The sequence below is a fragment of the Ciconia boyciana genome, chromosome 23 (genome assembly GCF_034638445.1).
Source record: "Ciconia boyciana chromosome 23, ASM3463844v1, whole genome shotgun sequence".
NCBI classification, from domain to species: domain Eukaryota; kingdom Metazoa; phylum Chordata; class Aves; order Ciconiiformes; family Ciconiidae; genus Ciconia; species Ciconia boyciana.
The window spans coordinates 2,011,114-2,030,207 of NC_132956.1; the positions used below are offsets into that span (position 1 = coordinate 2,011,114).

General features: G+C 51.2%; 1 protein-coding gene across 1 annotated transcript in view; it reads left to right on the plus strand.

Moving 5' to 3' along the window:
- PLXNA2 (plexin A2) overlaps positions 1–19,094 on the plus strand; it is a 177,748-nt gene that overhangs the window by 40,476 nt on the left and 118,178 nt on the right. The gene's annotated exons all lie outside the window — the stretch shown is intronic.

Consider the following 19,094-nt stretch of genomic DNA (forward strand, 5'->3'; position numbering starts at 1 on the left):
AGAATATTGTAATTGGGCCTATGTTTTCAAAGCTGCCTTTCATTTCGGGTGCTGAAATAGTCAGCTAGCCGGCAGGTGTTGAACAACCAGAAGGAATCAGATGTTTTTGAAGATCTGAACATTTAAAATTTAAGGGAAGCTGTGGACACTGAGAAAACCTGGTGATGAAGCTCTGAAGTGTGAAAGGCTTCAAATACAAATGCACCTATTTATCTGTGTCCAGATAACACTGGCAACAGATATGTACTGATGGAGGGACATGATGCCATATACAGCTGTTTTCTTTAGAGGTGATCTCTCCTGTCCCGAGTTGCCTGTGACACCTGTATCCTCCCTGTTCTTTCTGGGCTGGGTTTGGGTTTTGCACAGCCTTTCTACCCGGGCAGTTCGCTGCACCCTTGTCCTGGAGATGGCTCAGTTGTAGGGCAGCAGAAGACTTGAGTCTCTGACTCATTTTGTTCCTGGCTTTGCTCACATCCCAGATCTGTGCCAGCTCTGCTGCTGATGGAAGCAATGTGCCTGCAGTTGTCTAGAAAGTAAACAAAATCTCATTCAGCACTGGTCAGCAAGGCAATTTTTTTTTTTTGGGTGAATTCCAATGGAGTGGAAGCTGAAAAGGATTTGAATCAATGGTATAAGGTCTAACAGTGCCTCACCAGACCCAAGCAAAGCACCCCCCTACCCTCTTCATTATATAGTTTATTCTTCTAATGAGTGTTACTTCCACCGAACTGACCCACCCTGATTTTCTTTGGTGTGAGGTGGCCTGACCTCTGTCGTACTGAATCACTGTTATTGCTTTGCTGCCTTCCCCAGAGCTTTCTCCCAGCCCTGGCTTTCAATGCCTTTGGCTGGGGATAAATTCACAAACAGGAGCTGGGTAAAGCCCATCCCTGAGCTTGTCTCAGCTGCTGCGCTGAGCAGGACGGTGCAAGGCTCAGCCTAAAACGCACTTGAAGGCCCATTGCAGAGCGTGGAGCGGTGGGTGGGTGGCAGCCGGGCTCCGGGGAGCTGTGTCCACCCTGGCATTGGGCAGCGGAAGATGTTCAGCGATTTGTTCATTGCTAAAGCCTTTCACAGCCTGCCTTGAAATTGGAAACTTGGGTGAGAGGAGGAGAGAGAAGCAGAAGCCCCGGGCGCTGCCGAGGAAGTGATCGGAGCGGGAATTGGACAGGGGGACAACGTCAGTTTAAGTCAGTCTCATCCACAAGTCTGATTGTAACGCAGATTTTGGTCCATGTCTTTGGTCAGTGTGGATCAGGATTTTCTTTTTCTGTTGGGAATGGTTCAGTAAACGAAATATTCATCTTAAACAAGGGTGTATTTTAAAAGCCCAGAAAATCCAGTACCTTCTGCTGAACCGGTGTTCTTTCCTGCCATGTCTCTGGCTAAATTAAGACTTTCTTAGAAATGCACAGGTTAAAAGTTTAAAAGCTTAAGGTTTCATTCATAATTCACGTGTCAATGAGGCTTTGATTCCTCCCAGGGAAAAAGCCGCCTCTATCTGCAGTGCATGTTGATAGGGTTACCCTGCGCCAGAGCTGAGGACCTCTTTGGCTTTCCTTTCTAAGCTCCTTTTTTCAGAGGCAGCGCGGTGGAGGATGGCTCCCAGGGGCTGCTGATGGGGAAAGCAAAACCTCTCCCTTTTGGGTCATTGGTTTGAATCTGACCCAGGTCAGTAGTTGCCAAAAGTCGTTAATGTCTAATGGCTGCTCAGTGCCCTGTGAAAAATGAGTCACTGGGTCCTGGTCCCGTTCCCAACATGGGCAGGCGTCCATATCCCAAAAACCTGCTGTCACCACTCTGATGGCCTTGAGTAGGTGAGTGAAAGACCAGCTGGACGCTGTCATCAAACAATAGCTGTTAACCATGCTCCAGGCTCGTGCAGCTTTTCCTATCAGCACATCCCAAATTGTTTCAGGAGAGGTAAAGCCTCGCTGTCCCCCTGTGAGGGACGAGGAGGCTGAGCTTGCGGGGGTGAGGTGAATTGCTGGAGGTCATGGTGTATCAGCGCAGAACTGATGCTCTCTGTACCGTGCTTACACTTCCAGGATGAAAGAGTAAGGGAAGAATAAAACCATATTAGAATCATGCCCCTTTTCTCATGTTACCCTCCTTTAATAGCAGCTACATCCCGAACGGTGCCTTTAGAGCAAGCTGGAAGGTAGATGAGGTGGCAGTTTTATGGACTGCCGCAAGGAGCCGAGGTCTCGTCTCTCAAGCAGTGGGACCCAGCCCCGATCCCAGTGCTGGCTCGGTGGACAGAACAAAGAGCGAGGTACGTGGCTGCTCACAAGCCGTGTTGGCCACCGGGTGGGACTTCCCCCCTCCGTGGCTGCCAGCGTGGTGCTCTCCACCTGCACGCAGGGAACGCTGTGCTTTAACCGGCCCCACATCTTCCGAGGTCCACAAAAACATGTCAAATGGGAGCAAACCTGCACTTCCCATCAGAGACCTCCCATGGGTGGAAGGATGGCTGCGCGACCAGCCGGGTCCTCCATACCAAACCAACATGCCTGTCCCTCTCTCTCTCTCTGAGCTCCAACCTGTTGCTTCACTTTCTTTAGGAGAGGATGAGGAGGGTGGGAGCGGGTCCCGCACACGCAGCTGGGAAGACCTGCCTTCCCCTGGCTGGCCCGATCCTTCCCACGGCTCTCCTTGGCACCCTGCCCTTCCTCCCCTCACCCAGATGGTCTCTGCGTCTCCTTGTCAGGCATCCAAAATACTTCCCATGTGCTCTTCCCCATCCTTTCCATTAGACTCCTTGCCTGGCTCAGCGCTGTAGCCTTTCAGCCTTAATCTCCTCTTTGTGCCTCCGAGACACCTCTGCAGCGCTTGGCTGGGGTACCGCGTTTCAGCGGCTTCTGCTCTTTTGCCTTTTGGGTGAAGATCCCCCCATTCTCCCCCCACATATAATACCAACAGTTTTGAGAGGGATTAAGAGAGAAGTCTAGCAATTTGGCTTGAAACTTGTCCCTTTTGAGAATCTTTTGCCTTTATTATCCAGCAGATAAATCTGCTTTCAGCTGCCTTTCTGTGCTGGGAACGGCGTGCAGCAGCCCGCTGCGTTAATCCCCCCCACAGGTGTGGTGCTTCTTCTGTGCCGTCCGGCACGACCGCGCTGCTCGGGGGGAGCAGAGACGAGCTGGGGGCTGCTGCTCTCTGCCTTTAGCTCCCCAGCTGTTATTCTTCATAATAAAATTAATTTGAGAGAGTAATCCCAGGAAGAAGAGGGTTTTTTTCTTTTTTTGTCTTTTTTTTTTTTCCCCTCTTCCCAAACTTCACCTAAGTATCTGTTGGCAGCAGCCGCTCTGCAGCAGCGGGGCCGGGAGCGCACTTGGCAGGCAGTTCAGCGGAGGGCATTGGGAGCACAAATCCCTCCACACTATGCGCTTGGTTTTACTCTGCCATGTGGCATCTGGCCTCGGAGCACTGCCTGTTCCCTGCCCCGACCGGAGGTGAGGCTGTCGCACCCGTCGCTGCCTGTGGCCTCCTCTGCTCCACGCTCTTCTTTCGGTCCAAGAATGCGCCGACCATCCTGTGCGTGTGTGCTGTGGCTGTTCAGGTTTCTTTGGGGTGGTGTTTGAGGTTTTTTTTTTTAAACCTCTTGAGACCTTTATTAAAAATGTGGTGAAGGATGAACTAAGGCAGCTGCTGTTAGTACTGAGCCATCTTCAGCTTAGGAGAGCACTAGGAGGGGGCAGGCACAGCTGTGCCTCAGACCTGGGACGTGGCAGGTTGGGGTGAAGGTTTGGGCAGGTTCAGAGCGTGGGCCCAGGCTGGATCTTCCCCTGCCTGGGTCCACAGTGCTGTAGTGGTGGGGTACCAGCGTCTGGGGGTGTTTGCAGAGCTGTCTATGGGAGCTGGCCATGAAGACAGCAACCAGCGTGGCTGTGAGACCAGAGATACGATAACACAAGAAGGTTTTCGGGTTTCCACTGGAGTTATGTTTGGTGGCTGATCCTTCTTCCCTAAAATCCCCGAGTGACTCATCCTCACCTCCTTTCCCCTTCCCGATGGGCCACGTCTGCCTCCCATCTCCACTTATCCAAAGCTCACCTAATATTTAAATCCGTACGTAGGCTTACGGCATTAACTTACTTAGCAGCATAGCATAATGCATTGATAAATACCAATCCAGTTCTTTGTTAATAATGCAGCTATCGGGGCAGCGAAAGAAAAACAACTGAATTTCCTCCTAAAGGGGTAGGAAATGGGCAAGCAAAAGCCACCCCAGGACCACGGGAAAGGCACACGTCCTGCAGGATGCCCTGCTGCTGGAGGGCTTTGGGCTATTTTGTACCTAGGAGGTAACGAACGTCATTTCTAAAGTCCTCCTGTAGAAAACGCTGCTGCAGGGCTGCGTTGCTAGCTCTGCCTTTCCATGTGCTTTTCCCCTGCAGCCCTCTTCTCCTCCGGCTCTCCCCTCGGAGCGGCCGCCAGCGTGGCACGGCACGGGCTCTTGCTGGTGGGATCGCCTGGCTCCCGGCAGCCTCGAGCGACCGCGGTCCCAGCTGGAGCGGTGGAGATTAGAGCAGAGCCCGTCTGGGCTGGCAGATGCTGTGTTAGCTGATCTTCTGGCTTTAGTGCTCCGCTGTGAACCTTCACAGCCATTCCTTCAGATTTTTCCAGGGGTCAGGTTGATAATGAAGGGATTAATTTAATTCCCCCTGCCTTCACCCCAAGCTTCTCATGCAGCTGGTGTATGCCTGTTCATCTGTTAGTGTTTTTATTGGCATAATTCTGTCTCTGACTAGTGTTGGAGCTCGTGAAATCGTTGGGTTGTGGTTCTCCCAGCTGACCGGCTGCCGTGGGGTGCAGCCACGCTGGGCTCCCCCAGCACCTCCCGCTGCCATTGCCCATCCCTGGCAGCCGGGATGGGAAGGAAGACGAATATTTGCAAATCCTAATAATAATTGAAAACATTTTGACTTTGATGGAGTGGACCAGTTCAAAAGTTGTCCTCCTCCGCCCCGCGCTGCCTGGCAATATATATTTTTATTTCTGTTTTTCCAGCAGTGTGGACTTTGTGTGAGACCGGTCTCCTCTGGTACCGCTGCGGTGCAATTCAAAGGGACTTATTGGCATGCGATAGAGCTGCCAACGTGCGACGCAGCCCCCGGCACAGGGTAACACGACCCCTTTGAGAACAGCCCTGCAGAGCTGCTGGGCTGTAATCCCCGTCACCGCTGGCATCGGCCGGGCCTTTTCTGAGTGTGTCTAAAAATAGGGAAGCCTGAATATGAAACAAGGGCTGGGCGGCCGGGACGGAGCAGGGTGGGCTGGAGCCCGGGACTGGGTCACGGCTTCCTCCTGACTGGCGTCTGCGTGGCAGAAGGGGCCAGTCTGTCCCCGGTCCCCAGCTTGGGTGATGGGTGCGAGGTGCAACGCACAGCCTCAGCACGGGGTTGTTTTGGTTGTTCCTGTGCTTAGTGCCGAGGGTAGGCACGGCACGGCACAGCTCGGCAGTGGATTTTGGACAGAATTGCTGCTGTTTGGGCTGCCCGGACCCTGCATCCCTTTCCCTGGGGGCTCCCAGCCAGCCCTCGCAGGAGGGGGCTGAGCTGCCAGGTCCGGCTGCCAGGCTCGAGCACAAGCCCGTGACCGATGCCCCTCGAGCGGGTCTGCCGCAGCACCGCTTCTCCTGCGGGCGCGCGTGGGCCTGTCCCCTGCCCTGGGGAGGGAGGGCACGTTCCCACGCTGGTGCTGGAAGCAGCAATGTACGTCTCCTTTGAAGGAGAGGGTGGCTGGTAACTGAGAAACTCATTAGTATTGCTGGCTGCAGCTTTCCTGCCTTCGAGGAGCTCTTGTCGGTGGGTGGCTGCATGGTTTTTTTGGTTTTGTTTTTTTTTTTTTTAAATTCCATCCCAAACCTGTTTCAGATTAAAAACAAACGCTGTTGCATATCAGTTTGTCAGTCACTCTAAGCCTAATCTCTAAAAATAATCTCTTGCCAAGCCCCCCTCTCCCCCAGATGGGCAATAATTGCTTCAAGACATGTCGGCCTTTGTTTAAAGTTAGTTTTGTGTTTTCTTGAAGCTCATGTAGAAAGTAAAGGCTGTGTTTTGTTCCTTTAAGGGAAAGAAAAGAGGTACTGCAAAAGTATTCACTGCAGGGAGCTGTGGGTAGGGAGAGTAGATAAGGGGATGCCTTTGCTGTTAAGGAGATGGTTTGGCTCGGCCTCTGGCAGCCCTGTAGTGCTGAGGACAATTTACCTCTTGGCATGGGACAGCATGGGACCGTTACACGCTGCCACTTCCGAGCAGGGCTCAGACGAGCAGCCGAACCGTGCGCAGTGCCTCGGGGAGAGGAGAGGGCCCTGCTTACTGTTACTCCTTTATAAGCAGCAAGGTCTATTTGCCATTAGTCCTGGAAAGTAAGCCTTTCCGCTGATTTTGATGTATTTTGATTAAATACTAGTCTACCCCTTGGCTCCCTTCACTTTATTTCCTACAGGTAGATCTGCATGTCATCGCCCAGAAGGCTCCTCTTGTGCCGCTTGCGTGTCTCTGCCAGCATACTCTTCAGTGGTGTTTCTCACATGTGCCTGTGTACGTGGTACACGATGTGTCTGTGCCCAGAGCAGCATCACATTTGTGCTACTCAGTTCCCCTCTGCTGTGGCTGGCAGTGGCGCGAGGTCAAGGCTGGGGGTCTGTGTTCGCAGGGGCTGCCCCGCACTGCTCTACTCTGAGGTCTTGGAGCAGATGGAAATGCCTCTTGGCAACGTGTCTTCAAAAAGATGGGGGCTTTTTTATCCGAGTGCTGCTATGGCGAAGGAGGAGTTTAAATGAGATTGAATGCATGCACTTTAAAGGAATCGTTTTCCAAATATAAGAAGTAGCTTTTAGGAAAGAAGAGCTTGCTAGTTTAATTAGGAGAAATAGCTCAGATTTGCAGCTCCTGCACTTGTTTGAGGGTTGCGCTCTCAAATCAGCCTTCTCCCCATCCCCTCCACCGGCGTGTGGGGATGCGTGTGCTCACGGCTGTGCAGGCACACGCGTTTCCCACGTGCCCAGGCAGATAAATATTGCATGCTTGCTCCAGTACGTGACAGTTACCCCAGGGCTGTCATGTTCTTACCTGGCTGTGCCGTTTCTACTGGTTTTGTCCATGAAAGGGAGATTGACAGTGCTGGGAATTGGCCACCAGTCCCAGGAGGAACCCGTTTGTAGGTTCTTCTGGCAGCCCGAGCATGTGGGATGCATCAACTCACAAATGTGGTAACAGCTTATCAGGGAATTGTGGTTTGGATTACAGCAAAATCCCAGAATGAGCAAATCTCTTTTTAATCTGGAGTGCTCTGTCATCCTGAGTGTGATTTCTAAAAGGAAAAATGATTTTGCAGAAGTTTTGTGTGCCCTCTGGGAACTTTCTCTCAATTCAGGTCCCATTTGTAATAATAAAGTCAAATATATCTGTGGTCGCTCCCTCCTTATTTTTTTTGCCTCTCTGCATTTGCCCTTTCCATTGCTTGCTTTTCCCGGCAGCGTTGCTCAGTGCTAGAGACTTAGTGCTGCTCGTTAGAGGCAAGGTTTGAAACGAGAAGTTCAGTGGTGGGTTCAGCTCCCCGTCCCGCCTGGCAGGTTCGAGGGTCCGGGGTGAGAACTGGGGCAATAGGAGCATTCAGGTGCATCTGCGATACCCGTGAATTTCAACTCCACCTTAAATCAAGGGTTGAGAAGCGTTTGAACTATAATGCTCTTGTGAAATTGCCAACTGGGCTGTTAAATAGCTATGGTTTGTGTTACGAGGAGGAGATATTTTTAATGCATGGACTTGCTGTGCTGAATTCTAGCTGGTGTTTGGTAGTGCCAGGAGAAAAGCAGCCCGTGTTTTACCTTCTGTACCTCCATCCCCGAGAACTGTACATTAAGCTGCAGGCTCTGGCATATGCAGGTAAATGGGATGTGGAAGAGTTGGCCTGCTGTGCATGGGCTGTTGAGGGTGGGAGCAGGGGGACATCATCCGAGTGAGATACAGCCCGGGGAGCCCTTACTCCGTGTTGCCAGCCGTAGTGCATCTCCCTCGGAGCCTCGGTGGACAGCCCCTGCAGGGGACAAGCCCCGAACCTGGCCTGCTGAGTGTTGTTTTCCTGTACTAGCGCAGATAATACAGGGAGCCGTCGTCCATGGCACTGGTGAGACCATTTGAATACGAAACCCCGCAGGGCACCTTTTGACAGGTCCCCAGCAGCTTTAAATATGGGACCTGCAGGAAGCTGGCAGTTTGCATGGTCTAAACAAATTATTTCCCTTGCCCAGCCGCTGCTGAAGTTCTTTGTGCATCTCTGATCTAACGTGGAGCCGGAGTAACCACAAACGTGAGCTAACAAGCAGCGAGCAGACACCCCACCTTCCTGGATTTTGCTGGCTGCTCTTGTCTGCATTATTCAAAACCATCGGGGGGATGTGATTTGCATTCTTTATGGGCAAGCAAAGGCACCATGGGATCTCTGATCCCCTTTGGGGGGAGATTACATGAGATTGCAGAGAGAGTGGCAGGGAAATTGCACAAAATTGCACCTATCATACCAAGTACGCGTGTATGTGCACGTATATAGGCATGCGTGGCTCCCTGTGCTCCTCACCGGCGGGCAGGGGAGATGGCTCGGAGCAGGCGAGCGTGCGAGGGAGAGACATGGGGGTGGGTTTCTGCAGAAAAGATGTGCCCAAGAGAAGGGTGTGTGTGATACGGGGATGTTCGCGAAGATAGTGCTCCATCAAAGGGGAGTTAATTTGAGCAGGAGGTGGTGAAATGAAATGCCAGGCAGCATCTTTTTTTGGGGAAAGGAATTGGAGAGGAAGGTGGAGCATGGACAGATGGGATTTGGCTGTCTAAATCTTTAAGGAAAATAAGTCTGGAAGCACGTAGGATTCTGCTGTGAGACGCTTTACCTCACATCCCAATTAACACAAGCAAATACAGAAACTGTGCTGAGCACAGGATACATGTGTGGATATTTAATTATATACCAAAAGCCAGGTCTGTTACAGCCGCTCCCGGGAGTAGGAGCACAGGCGATACAAAGTGTGCCACAGTTAATTTAAACATACTTTGATGAATTTATTAAAGAGGTGTTGGATCCTCTCTTTGTCAGCAGCGTGTGAGACAGCCGGTGGGTCCCAGTCCCTGTGCCCGTGGGGAGCCCGTGCCACCCCCTACGCGCAGCAGCGTCCTGACCAGCGCCGTCCCCGTCCCCCTGCCCAGAGCTCGCTGGGGGCTGCCCCCTCCACGCCCCAGGCTCAGCTCTCTTTGCTGGGAGCTCTGCCGTCCGTGCTGACACCCCAGCCGGTCCGTTTGCGACTTGGCCTTGCTGTTCCCGGCCCCGAGCGTGGCGTGGGCTCGCAGCAGAGGCGGGTGCCGTGTTCTGGCTCGCTGCGGGGACAGGCTGGAGCGAAACGCGGGGGCTGAGCCCTGAGGAATTGCTCTGTGCTGCAGGGACTGCCCGGCGTCCCTTGGTGGTGGCACCCCACGGCTGGGACGGGACAGGCTTTAGCTGTCACCGCCCTGGCCCTGGGTCTCCTGCACGTGCACGCGTGGCTCGCGTGGCTCTGCTTCCAGCCTCATATATCCTGAGCCCCCTCAGAGGTGTCCCAGCAGCATCAACAACAGGACAGAGAGATGGTAACGCTGCAGCTACTGAGGCTGGGAAAAGCAAGCGGAGCTCAGATGACCTGCTGACACGGCATCTGGGTGATAATCTGGGAGCTGCACTGCTCTCGGACTCCTCTATGTTTCCTGTTCAGTTTGCTTTCATTGGCCCTTCTGGCTTTAAACGTGCAGGTTTCTCCCTGCATCTCCCAACTGCTCTACAACTTCATGGACAAAAGATCAGGGCCTGACCAGTGCTACTTTAGTTTTAAAATGCATTCAGTACAAGGAACTGCAGTTTTACTAGAGCATAAAGAGCACCTGTGCAAGCTCCTCTTTCATGCCTCCTTTTGCCTTCTACTCAAGCTTTTTGCTCAGATATCAGCAGGGATTGTGCATTATTTATTTATACTGCAGTAATACAGAGCAAATCCCTCCACCACTACTGTGCTGGCTGTTCCCTGTACACAGCCCCAACGAGCATATACTGGGATGGAAAGGAGGATAAACTTTACGTCCATTTTACAACTGGAAAAGGAGGACACAGTGATGTGCCCAAGGGCATGCAAAGAAGATTGCTGGAGCTGGGTGAGAAGGTCGTAGCCCCCAGCTTCTCTCCTGTTGCAGGGGAGAAGGCTGTCGTGGCCCACAGGTCCCCTTCCCATCCCTGACAAGATCTACCTCTATCCTTGACCCATGGCTGAAACATCAGGAAGGGCTTACATATGAACCCATCCCAAAGTCACACAGACTGCCAAACCACTGTCAGGGCAGCAGCATCTTCCAGTCTGGACTGGACTGGAGCCAGTGGCTTCATGGGCAAAGGCTTTGTATCGCAATCCGCTGCGCAACCCCCCGCGTTCCTCTGGCACCGGTGGCTGCTGCTGCAGGGACGTTTCCGCATATTCCCACAGAATGGTGCCTTCTCCAGAAACTTTCCTGGCTGCCTTCACCGCAGGAATCCAGATGGCTGGTTTTCATTTTTCACACAATCTGGTCACGCTAGGCTCAGCTAGAGGTGAGTGCATCTCTGCGTGGAAAGGCTGGCAAACCTCTGCTCCCATCAGGCAGGACCGAGAAACTTTGGGGGATTTGGATGCCCTATGGATGCTGCAGAGAGCTTTACCCTAAAGCGCAGGCCAAGCCGTGAGTCGGGGTTAATGTCAGATAACAGCAGCAAGTCATTTCGGGCCAGTTTTCGGTGTTAAAGTAACATAAACCCTGGGCATCTTTTTTACCTGGAAGCAGCGTCAGCACCTGTGGCAAAGACGACTTAAATGCACTGTTGAAAATGGTTGGACCCGCTGGCTGGGTGTGCACAAAGCTGGACCGAGGTAGACGGGATGTCCTGGGAAGCTGCTTCTGACTTGCTCCCCATGCCTTCGCCCTCCTTGCAGGCAGGGAGATGTTTCCCTGCAAGGGATGTGCAGGATGGGTGCCAGCCAGGGCTGCCCTCGTGCTACAGGTCCTCTGGATGCTACGGGTCCTCTGGATGTGGCCTGGGGGGAGCAGTGCAACACATGGGGAAGACAGGCTCTGCCCCTCCAAGCAACCAAGCCGCTTTATTTCTCCATTAGAGTGCACTGTGCTTTGGGCTAATGGCACCTTTCACCTCCCCCTTGTCCCTGCTTCTCCCCCATGTAATCAATGTCCCTCTGCAGAACAGGGTGTGTTGCCTCCCTGCTGAAGGAGTAATCGAAAAAGTCACAGAAATGTAAATAATTAAGGCTTGTTGTGGTGTGCGGGGAGCATCCTCCCAAGCGTCCTGTTGGAGTAGGTTAGTGCCAGCTGATTGATAGGCAGTTGCCTTGATCGATGTCCCTAACCCGGGGACGCTCATGTTAAAGTCACAAAGCTGCTGTCAGTGGGTCAAGACAAGTCCGTAGACAAAGGCTGCGTGTTGTTGTCTACAATGGAACTGTGCAGCTGGAGCTAGTCTTGTGTAGGCGTTAAAAGATTTCGGGTGCTTGCTGTGGAAGAAGGAGGTGGTCTCGCTGCTCCGCTCCTCTCCTCTTCCGTCGGATGCCGTCTGTCTCAGCTGGCTGGTTTTCATTGTTGCTATGTAGCTCAAAAACTCAGGATGCACTTAAAGATTTTTGAGGATGGCAGTGTTTTGGATAGTGAAAGCAAAATGGAGGCTGTATTATCTGGCTTGCTTTTAAGCAGGCAGTGGAAGTGAAGAAGCCGATTCCTGGATGAATACTGCCAAGCCTGCGTTGGATCTGGGCTGTCAGCAGGTCCTGCTCCACCGACCCCCGTGCTGACACCTTGGCATTGCCTCCCATATCGCTCCTCTAATGCGGGCGCGTGGATCACGAGCCCCCGAGCAAGAGACGGAGCTGAAACCCTGCGATAAACAAAGCATCTGCCTTCCGTGCCACATGCAGAAGACGGAGCCTATGGATGCAGCCTGGATCAGTTGTGAAGGCTTTGCCTCTTCCACGCACAAAACATCCAGAGCAAATGTAGAGTGACAGGAAAGGGGTCACTGGTCTGGGTCACCACTGAGGTGATGGAGGAGATAATCAGACCCTTTTCCTTCCAGTTCAGTGGCTGCCAAAAACGCCGGAGCCCCTTACAAAAGTGCGGAGCCTAGCGAAGCAGAAGCACTCAGCCAGCCGTCGTTATCGAAGGCTGGCGATGGCGGGGATGGAGGAGCCCAGCTGCCACGTGCCGGAGTGCCGCTGTGGAGCTCAGCCCGCGCTCAGCCCCGCAGAGCGATGACGACTGGGGTTTGCAAGTCGGAGCGTGTAACGTGCGCGTGGCCCCGTGTTGCCTGCGAGGTGGCAAAGTTTTCCTCGGATGCTTTTGCAAAGTGTTTTGCAGTCCCTTGGGGACTTAGGGGCGTGTTGAAGCACAGCAGCCAGCTTGTATTGGTAGTGCTGTTAATAAAACTAAGTAACGTATATGCTCCATATGGGCCTGAGCAAAACCAGAAGACGGCGTTATTTAAGGAAGAGCTGCATTAAATTAGACACCGCTAACACTGCTATAAGGGGTTTTCTATCTAGCAGTCTCACAAGGAACATATTGATAGTTTGCTGCTGTTTAGTTCAAATCTTCCTCCCCAAATAAGGCTTTGCTTGTGATAGCATCGTCAAAAAGGCTCCCTGCAGGGGATATTTTGACAGTGTGATAAAATATAATACAGTAGATATCGTCCCATTTGCGATTTATGAGGAATTTTGTAACCTAGGGGGATTAATTCTATATCATGTTACGGCACATAGTATAGATTCTCTCCTCTTGCTGTTTCTTTGCATACATAATGAGCAAACCTTCTTATGAATTTGCTTGTATCTGAAAAATTTTGTGGCTGGGTTTGAGCTAATCAGGTTCCCGTCTCCAGTATCTTTTCCTTGGTTTGTCCTCAGATGATCTGAGGGAGCCACAGTTCTCCCAACTTTCTCAAAAGCGCAAAATAAAACACTTTCTGTGAAAGTTGCAATTGCTTTTGACAACTCAATGGCTCTTTGCAATTGGGAAACCACAAAAAATCTCCTGGTCTCCCCAGTTCAGCACCAGATCTCTGCTTTTTCTGTCTTCCGTTGTCATTTACAGCCCCGCGAAGTGGATGGAAATGGTGCGAGTGAATGCAAGATGCTGGTTTAGGAGCTTTGAGATATGTGGGGTTTAGAGGCACCTAGACAATTTAGCAGTGAAAATCAATGGGACTTGTATGTTTTTGGAAATCTATCTTTGCTCGCTGAGCACGTGTGCAAACGATCAACAACTTGAGACAGAGATTTGTTCCTTGCTACCTCTTTCTGTCAGCTTTTATTTGCCTTCTGTTGCCCTTATGCACAATCTATAAGCCCTCCTCTTTTGCATGATTGTCTCAATTTGCATTTCCAGCAGATCCACTGACATTTGGCTGGACTCTGGGTGAAACACTCCTTGAAATTAGCCTGCATGTTGAGTTTGTTCTGGGAAGATAAGAAGGAAAGTGGCAGGGGGGCCTGGGGGGAATTATGCATGTGAAACTGCACTGTGAAATTAGCACCAACAGTCAGACTCTAGGCCAGCAATATTTCTCCGGGATTTGTTTTGGAAGCAGAATTTTTTACCATGGGCAATAGACTTGTCTCCCTCACCCCACTGGCTTTCAATCCTAGCACAAGCCCGTCTGAGGAAGCCAAAGGATAAATTGTCTGCTAGCTTACTCTAAAGTTGCTCTGTAGTGCTGGCAATATGATACTGAAGAGGAATTTTAATTTCATGCTGTGTAAGAAGAGTGTATGCAACAGCAGCAGCCGTATGGATTTTCATATGAATAGACGTACAGTATTCATAACAGGGTAGCAGTGTTGTCCCGCAGGTTTTCATTCTTCTTGTTTCTTTGCTGTTTTCACATTTCCCTTTGCTGTCCACCCATTCTCGCACTTGCTGAAATGGAAAGTATGTCCTTGCCAGATGGATGTACAAAGTGACGAGCCCGTTTCTCAGTTATATTGCAATTGGCTTCAGAGACCTTTTGTTGCTTTAATTTCTGTGCAATCCAAGTGCAAGTCTGTTTTGCTTGAGAGGGAACATTTTTTAGCCTTGTGCCTCTCTTGCTCAGCTTTGCGGGTATCTAAGCAAGAGCCCTTTTCAGACAGTAGAGCCCATTAATGCTGCTCTGTCTCAAGGACGCTCTAAAATAATGCGACTTCAATGGCTTGCTTGGTGGGGAAAGGCAGGTCGCGTGAACGGCCAATTTGCCAGCAGAGGATCCGCACGGACGGGGCGTGCAGGGCTGCACTGGCTACGGCTGATGCATTTCAGCCCTTTTTGCTTCCGAGTGCTGGTGACCTCTTTAGTTTTCACCCGAGAGATGAAGTCATCTCAGCGGCAAAGAATTTGGTTTGTAAAATTATGTCTTGCACTTTTTTTTTTTGAGGGGGAGGGGGGTGTTTTGTTTTATTTTATTTTACAATGTTTTATGTATTTGTTAGGGAAGGAGTCTGAGGCGATTTTTCTTGGGGTTGCTGATCTAATATGTTCTCCGCAGCCATAAAATTTACTTTAAATAAACTTCTCCTAATAACATCAGTGAGGTGCATTGCTTTGCCGGTTTCCATGCTAAACTGGTCATTAATGCATCTGCACATCCCTGCGTGTCCGTCAAACCCCATCAGTTTTGCCAGTTAGGACAGGTGAAGAAATCTGCCTGCCTGCAGACGCTGCCCTCTCTAAAACCCCTCCGTGGCAGGAAAGGGCACGAATTGGGGAAATCCTTTTCCCAGCTGCTGGAGAGGTGTGTACGTGCAACAGGAGACGAGCGGAGAAATGCAAGGGACTCGGTGCTCTCAGCCCCAACACGGAGGTTAGCAAATGAGGCTGGAGGAAGAGTTTGCAGCAATGCAAATGATTCTCGCTCCCATCCTCATCTTCTCTCTTTGACAGCTGCTGGCAGCACGCTAAGCTGAAGCCCAGCAGTGCCGGAGCTGGCTCCTTGCATTTCTTGCCAGCCGGTGTGAAACCCGGCAGCGTCACCAGATGGACTTTGCTTTGCAATCATTTACAATCCCGATGGGTTTGTCAGGGCACATCCTCCGCTCCAGTCCCACAACGTCCCTTGCTTTGCTCCTGCTAGGTGAGACGGGAGGTGTTCCTGCGGGTGAGGGGAGACGGCAGCTTTGGCTGTGGCCTCGCACCTCTGGGCTAACCCGGGTGATGGATGTGTCCCAGCAGAAATGCTACATGCTCAAGGCATTTAGATTTAATGGCTTCCCTCATGGCTGTAGATTGATACAGCTGGGAAACACATTAAAGAGTTCAGCAGCAAAGCAGACGCATAATTAATAAAATACAGATTTTCATTTGAAATCATTGCCCGAAATAGCTCACTGGTGGAGGGAGAGCTATCTGCTCAGTTAAAGTGCCGAGTCTGCCCCGGCTGCTGGCACGCTGGGTGCGGGCGTCCCGTCGGACACGGGTCCGAGGGCTGAGCCCGCCGCTGCCCCCAGCACCCTCCGGGCACCCGGCGAGGGGGGAGCAGCCCCGCAGAGCCGCGACGGCGCAGGGGGCACCGCCAAGTCTGAGCTCTAACGAGCAAGTGCCTGCCCACGGCCGGAGCCTGGCTAAGTCCAGCACAGTCCAGCCAGCCTCTGAGATCAGGCATTTCTCACCAAAATAAGTTAAAAGCAGTTTTCACACTGTGAATTCAGACAGTGAATTCACAATCAGGCTAAACCCAATAACCCCATGAGCTGCTACGCTTCCTCTGTCGAACGTGGTGAGCTCCACCGAGGGCTGGTGGCTTCTTCTCCAGGGTACGCCTGAGAGATGTTCTCGTGGCCTGAGAAGGGAGAGGCTCGCTGCCTGGCAGGAGCTGGCACTGCTTCTCCAGCAGCCTGGCTTAGAGAGGCTATGAAGAAGCTGTTTCAAGTGCAGGTTAAGAGGGAAGCTAAAGTGACCAAGAATACCCCTTTAGCACTTGTAGAAGCTTTGGGATCCTCTTATAAATCAAAGCATGCAGGTAGCCCCCAGGAGTGGGAGCGCAGAACCACAGAACAGTGTTAATGAGGCCTCAGAGCATCCTTCCTGGCTCTCCATGGTGGCAAAAGCAAAGGTGAGCGTGTTTTATCTTGCAGAGCCTGTGATTCTAATGACGGTGCAAGTTCTTCAGAAGAAAAAAAGGGACAGTCTGGGGAAAAGGACCTTCTGGGCTGGCTCACTCCCAAAGATACAGGAGCGTATGAAGCTGCTCATGTTGCCTGCCTGCTAACTGGAGTTGGCTGTAGCTGATTTAGAAAGCGATGGCCTTAGGGAGCTGAGGTTGTTGTTTGTGTTTGTCGGGGATTAAATACAGATGGAATTAAAAGGAAAAAAAACTTAATTCAAGAAGGAAGCTTTGATGGAAATAAATTCATGCTGGTAAGGAGAGAGTGGGTAGATGCTGTGGTCGCCTGGTCTGGGTTTTGGTATCATTCCCATAGAAGCGCTCGGGGAAACAAAAGGGTAGAGACAGAAATAGAAAGCAAAAAGATAAGTGGACTCTGATGAAAGAAGTCATATTAATAATGAAAACTGGAGTTTTTGAAGCTGCTTTAGAATAAATTTTCAAGGCATAAAACCTCTCAGGAGCAGACTCTTTGGAGGTTGGCTCAGCCATTTGGTTAAGTCACAAATCGCAGGACTCCAGATGTAGAGAACAGGACCCGGCTCCCAGCCAGACTTCTCGCTCCACTCCCGTAGAAACACAAAGTGCAGGAACAGGCAGTGAAATACCTGGTGTGTGGAAATTGCCAGGCCATAGGACTCCAGTACCAGCAAAGTTCCAGTCTCATGGTTTTAGGTCACTGAAAGATTTCTTTGCAGCTGAGTGCAAACCATGACATAACTAATAAATCATGACACTGACAAAATATGAGGCCTGAAATCATTAGCAGATTACAATATGCAGATGTATGGATATGGAGGGGGGACTGCGTTAGTTCTGGTGCAATAGGAAGAGAAGGGCAAGAGATAGCTCAGCTCCTCTGATAATAACCAGTGGCATCATGCTATAGAAGCAAAGAGGCTGCTGCAGTTACCAGCACTCAGTCACTGGAAGAATCCGTCCTGGAAGGTAGCTTTCTGTGTCAGTTCTGTGTCTTGGTTTTTTGGCTCAGATTATAGCTCTTACTCTAAAAGCTTTAGAAATGTTTGATGCCTGGTCTGTTTTTACTGAGAGCAATTAAAAAAACTTACCTTGTTAGACACTTCGGCTTCTGGGGGTAGGAAGGTGGAAGCCGGTAGCCTCACGACCCAGTGTTGTCCTTCAGGTCACTTAAAAGCTGGCTATGGGTGAAGCTGAGCAGCTCCCTTTCCTTCCAACACCTCTTTCTGCCCCCTTCGCCACCCCCTGACGCTTCTTACCACCTAGCTGCAAATCTCCTGCCAGTGCTCATTAACACGAATGCAAAGACTCCCGAGACTCCTGGGTCTGTCTGGAGACACTTCCACCATCCTCTGGCGAAACGGTGGCTGAGAAAACATCCGCCTCACTGGGATGTAGCTTTGATGTAGCTTTATCGCCTATGAGCCGGTAGCAGAAGATGCTGGGGTGGCTGTTGCATATACCCAGTTGGTGTCTTGGTCCCAGCTTCCTGCCAGGCTGACCTGGGGCTGCGTTCCCAGTTGTACGTTGCTGGATGTGCAACGGGGAAAGTGAGCAAAAAAAGGCAGCCAGCCCCCAACGAGCTGCGCGCAGCTCTTCTGATCAGCTAGCAGCTCTCCACAGACCTTTAAGATGCCTTCCTTTGGGAAGGCATGGGCGATGGAGGGAAGAATTTGTGTTGGATCTAAGGCAAAGAGCCCACAGACCAGTCAACACAGACTCATGTGTCGCTGGCATTCGATACTGTGGGGGTTTTGGCAGGAAGAATTTCCCCAAAGCTGACTAAAAGCTGGAATAATTACTATGAGACAGAAAAATGAAATACACCCAGATCGCTGCAACCACTGACAGCCACAGTGTGCAAACGTGATATGCCATCTGGAATGCGTTAGCAAAAGCGTCCCCGTCCGTGTGTTTGACTTGGTGCAGAAAGCGTGGTCAGAAGGGGAAGGGGAGAGCACGTTGCCAGTTTGGGTGGTTGTAAACGCAACTGGGGACGTGGCTGCAGGTTCCCACCTCCTGAGCCACAGCGAAGAGGAGGGAGACGTGCAATTGCTATCATTGCCTTTTGAAACGTGGTCACCAGGCGCCTGCGAGACACGGGCTCGCTGGCTGGAGGTCCTCTGGGAGGCATTTAAGCAGAAGGTCGTTTGCTTGGCTTGAAGTGCTGTTCGCGTGTAAAGGGAACGATGGCAAAGCACCAAACTGTGCCATATCATTGCTGCTCACTTCAATCCATATTGGTGCGTTGCCATCCGACCAGGAGGCTCTGTTCGCAGTCGATAGTTCATCTACAGTGCCTTCCATGGAAAATAATGTGTGTTTGAAGGGAGGGAGAAAGAGGAATTGGCTTACCAATGCAATGCAAGCAAGCATCTGGGCTTGCTCTCCTTAGGGGCTTCTCTTTAAAAGGCTTCTCTTTAAAAGGAGCTTTGAGTTGATAAATTTTCACTCATTTTTATAGAAAGAAATCTCCCTGGCTTTGATACAAAGGAGCAGCTTGCTCTGCTCGCTGCTGGTTTGTTTACAGACCATCCGTGTGATGAGGAGGGGAGAGTGCTGGGGAGCCCAGAGCCTGGAGCCCAAACATGGGCAAAGCCAGGCACAACCCCCTGCCTTTCATCAGCCTGTGGCCTCTGTCAGAATTAAGAGTTATAGCTGCAAAAACATATATGGTTGTCTCTCGCCTGCCACGGCATATAAACAAGTATTCTGCAAGAATTCAGTCTGCAAAGCTGAAGCTGTGAAATGGTTTTCAGCTTTCTCCTTCTAGAAAGCAGGCTGGTGGTTCTGCAGTCTCCCAGGCACAGAAATTTGGCCTCTACAGCAAAACTAGCAATGCAGAGACTAACTGTGTTGCTGGTTCCTTTTTTCTAGAAACAGCCAACCAAAACCACAAAACCTTTGTAACATTGCAT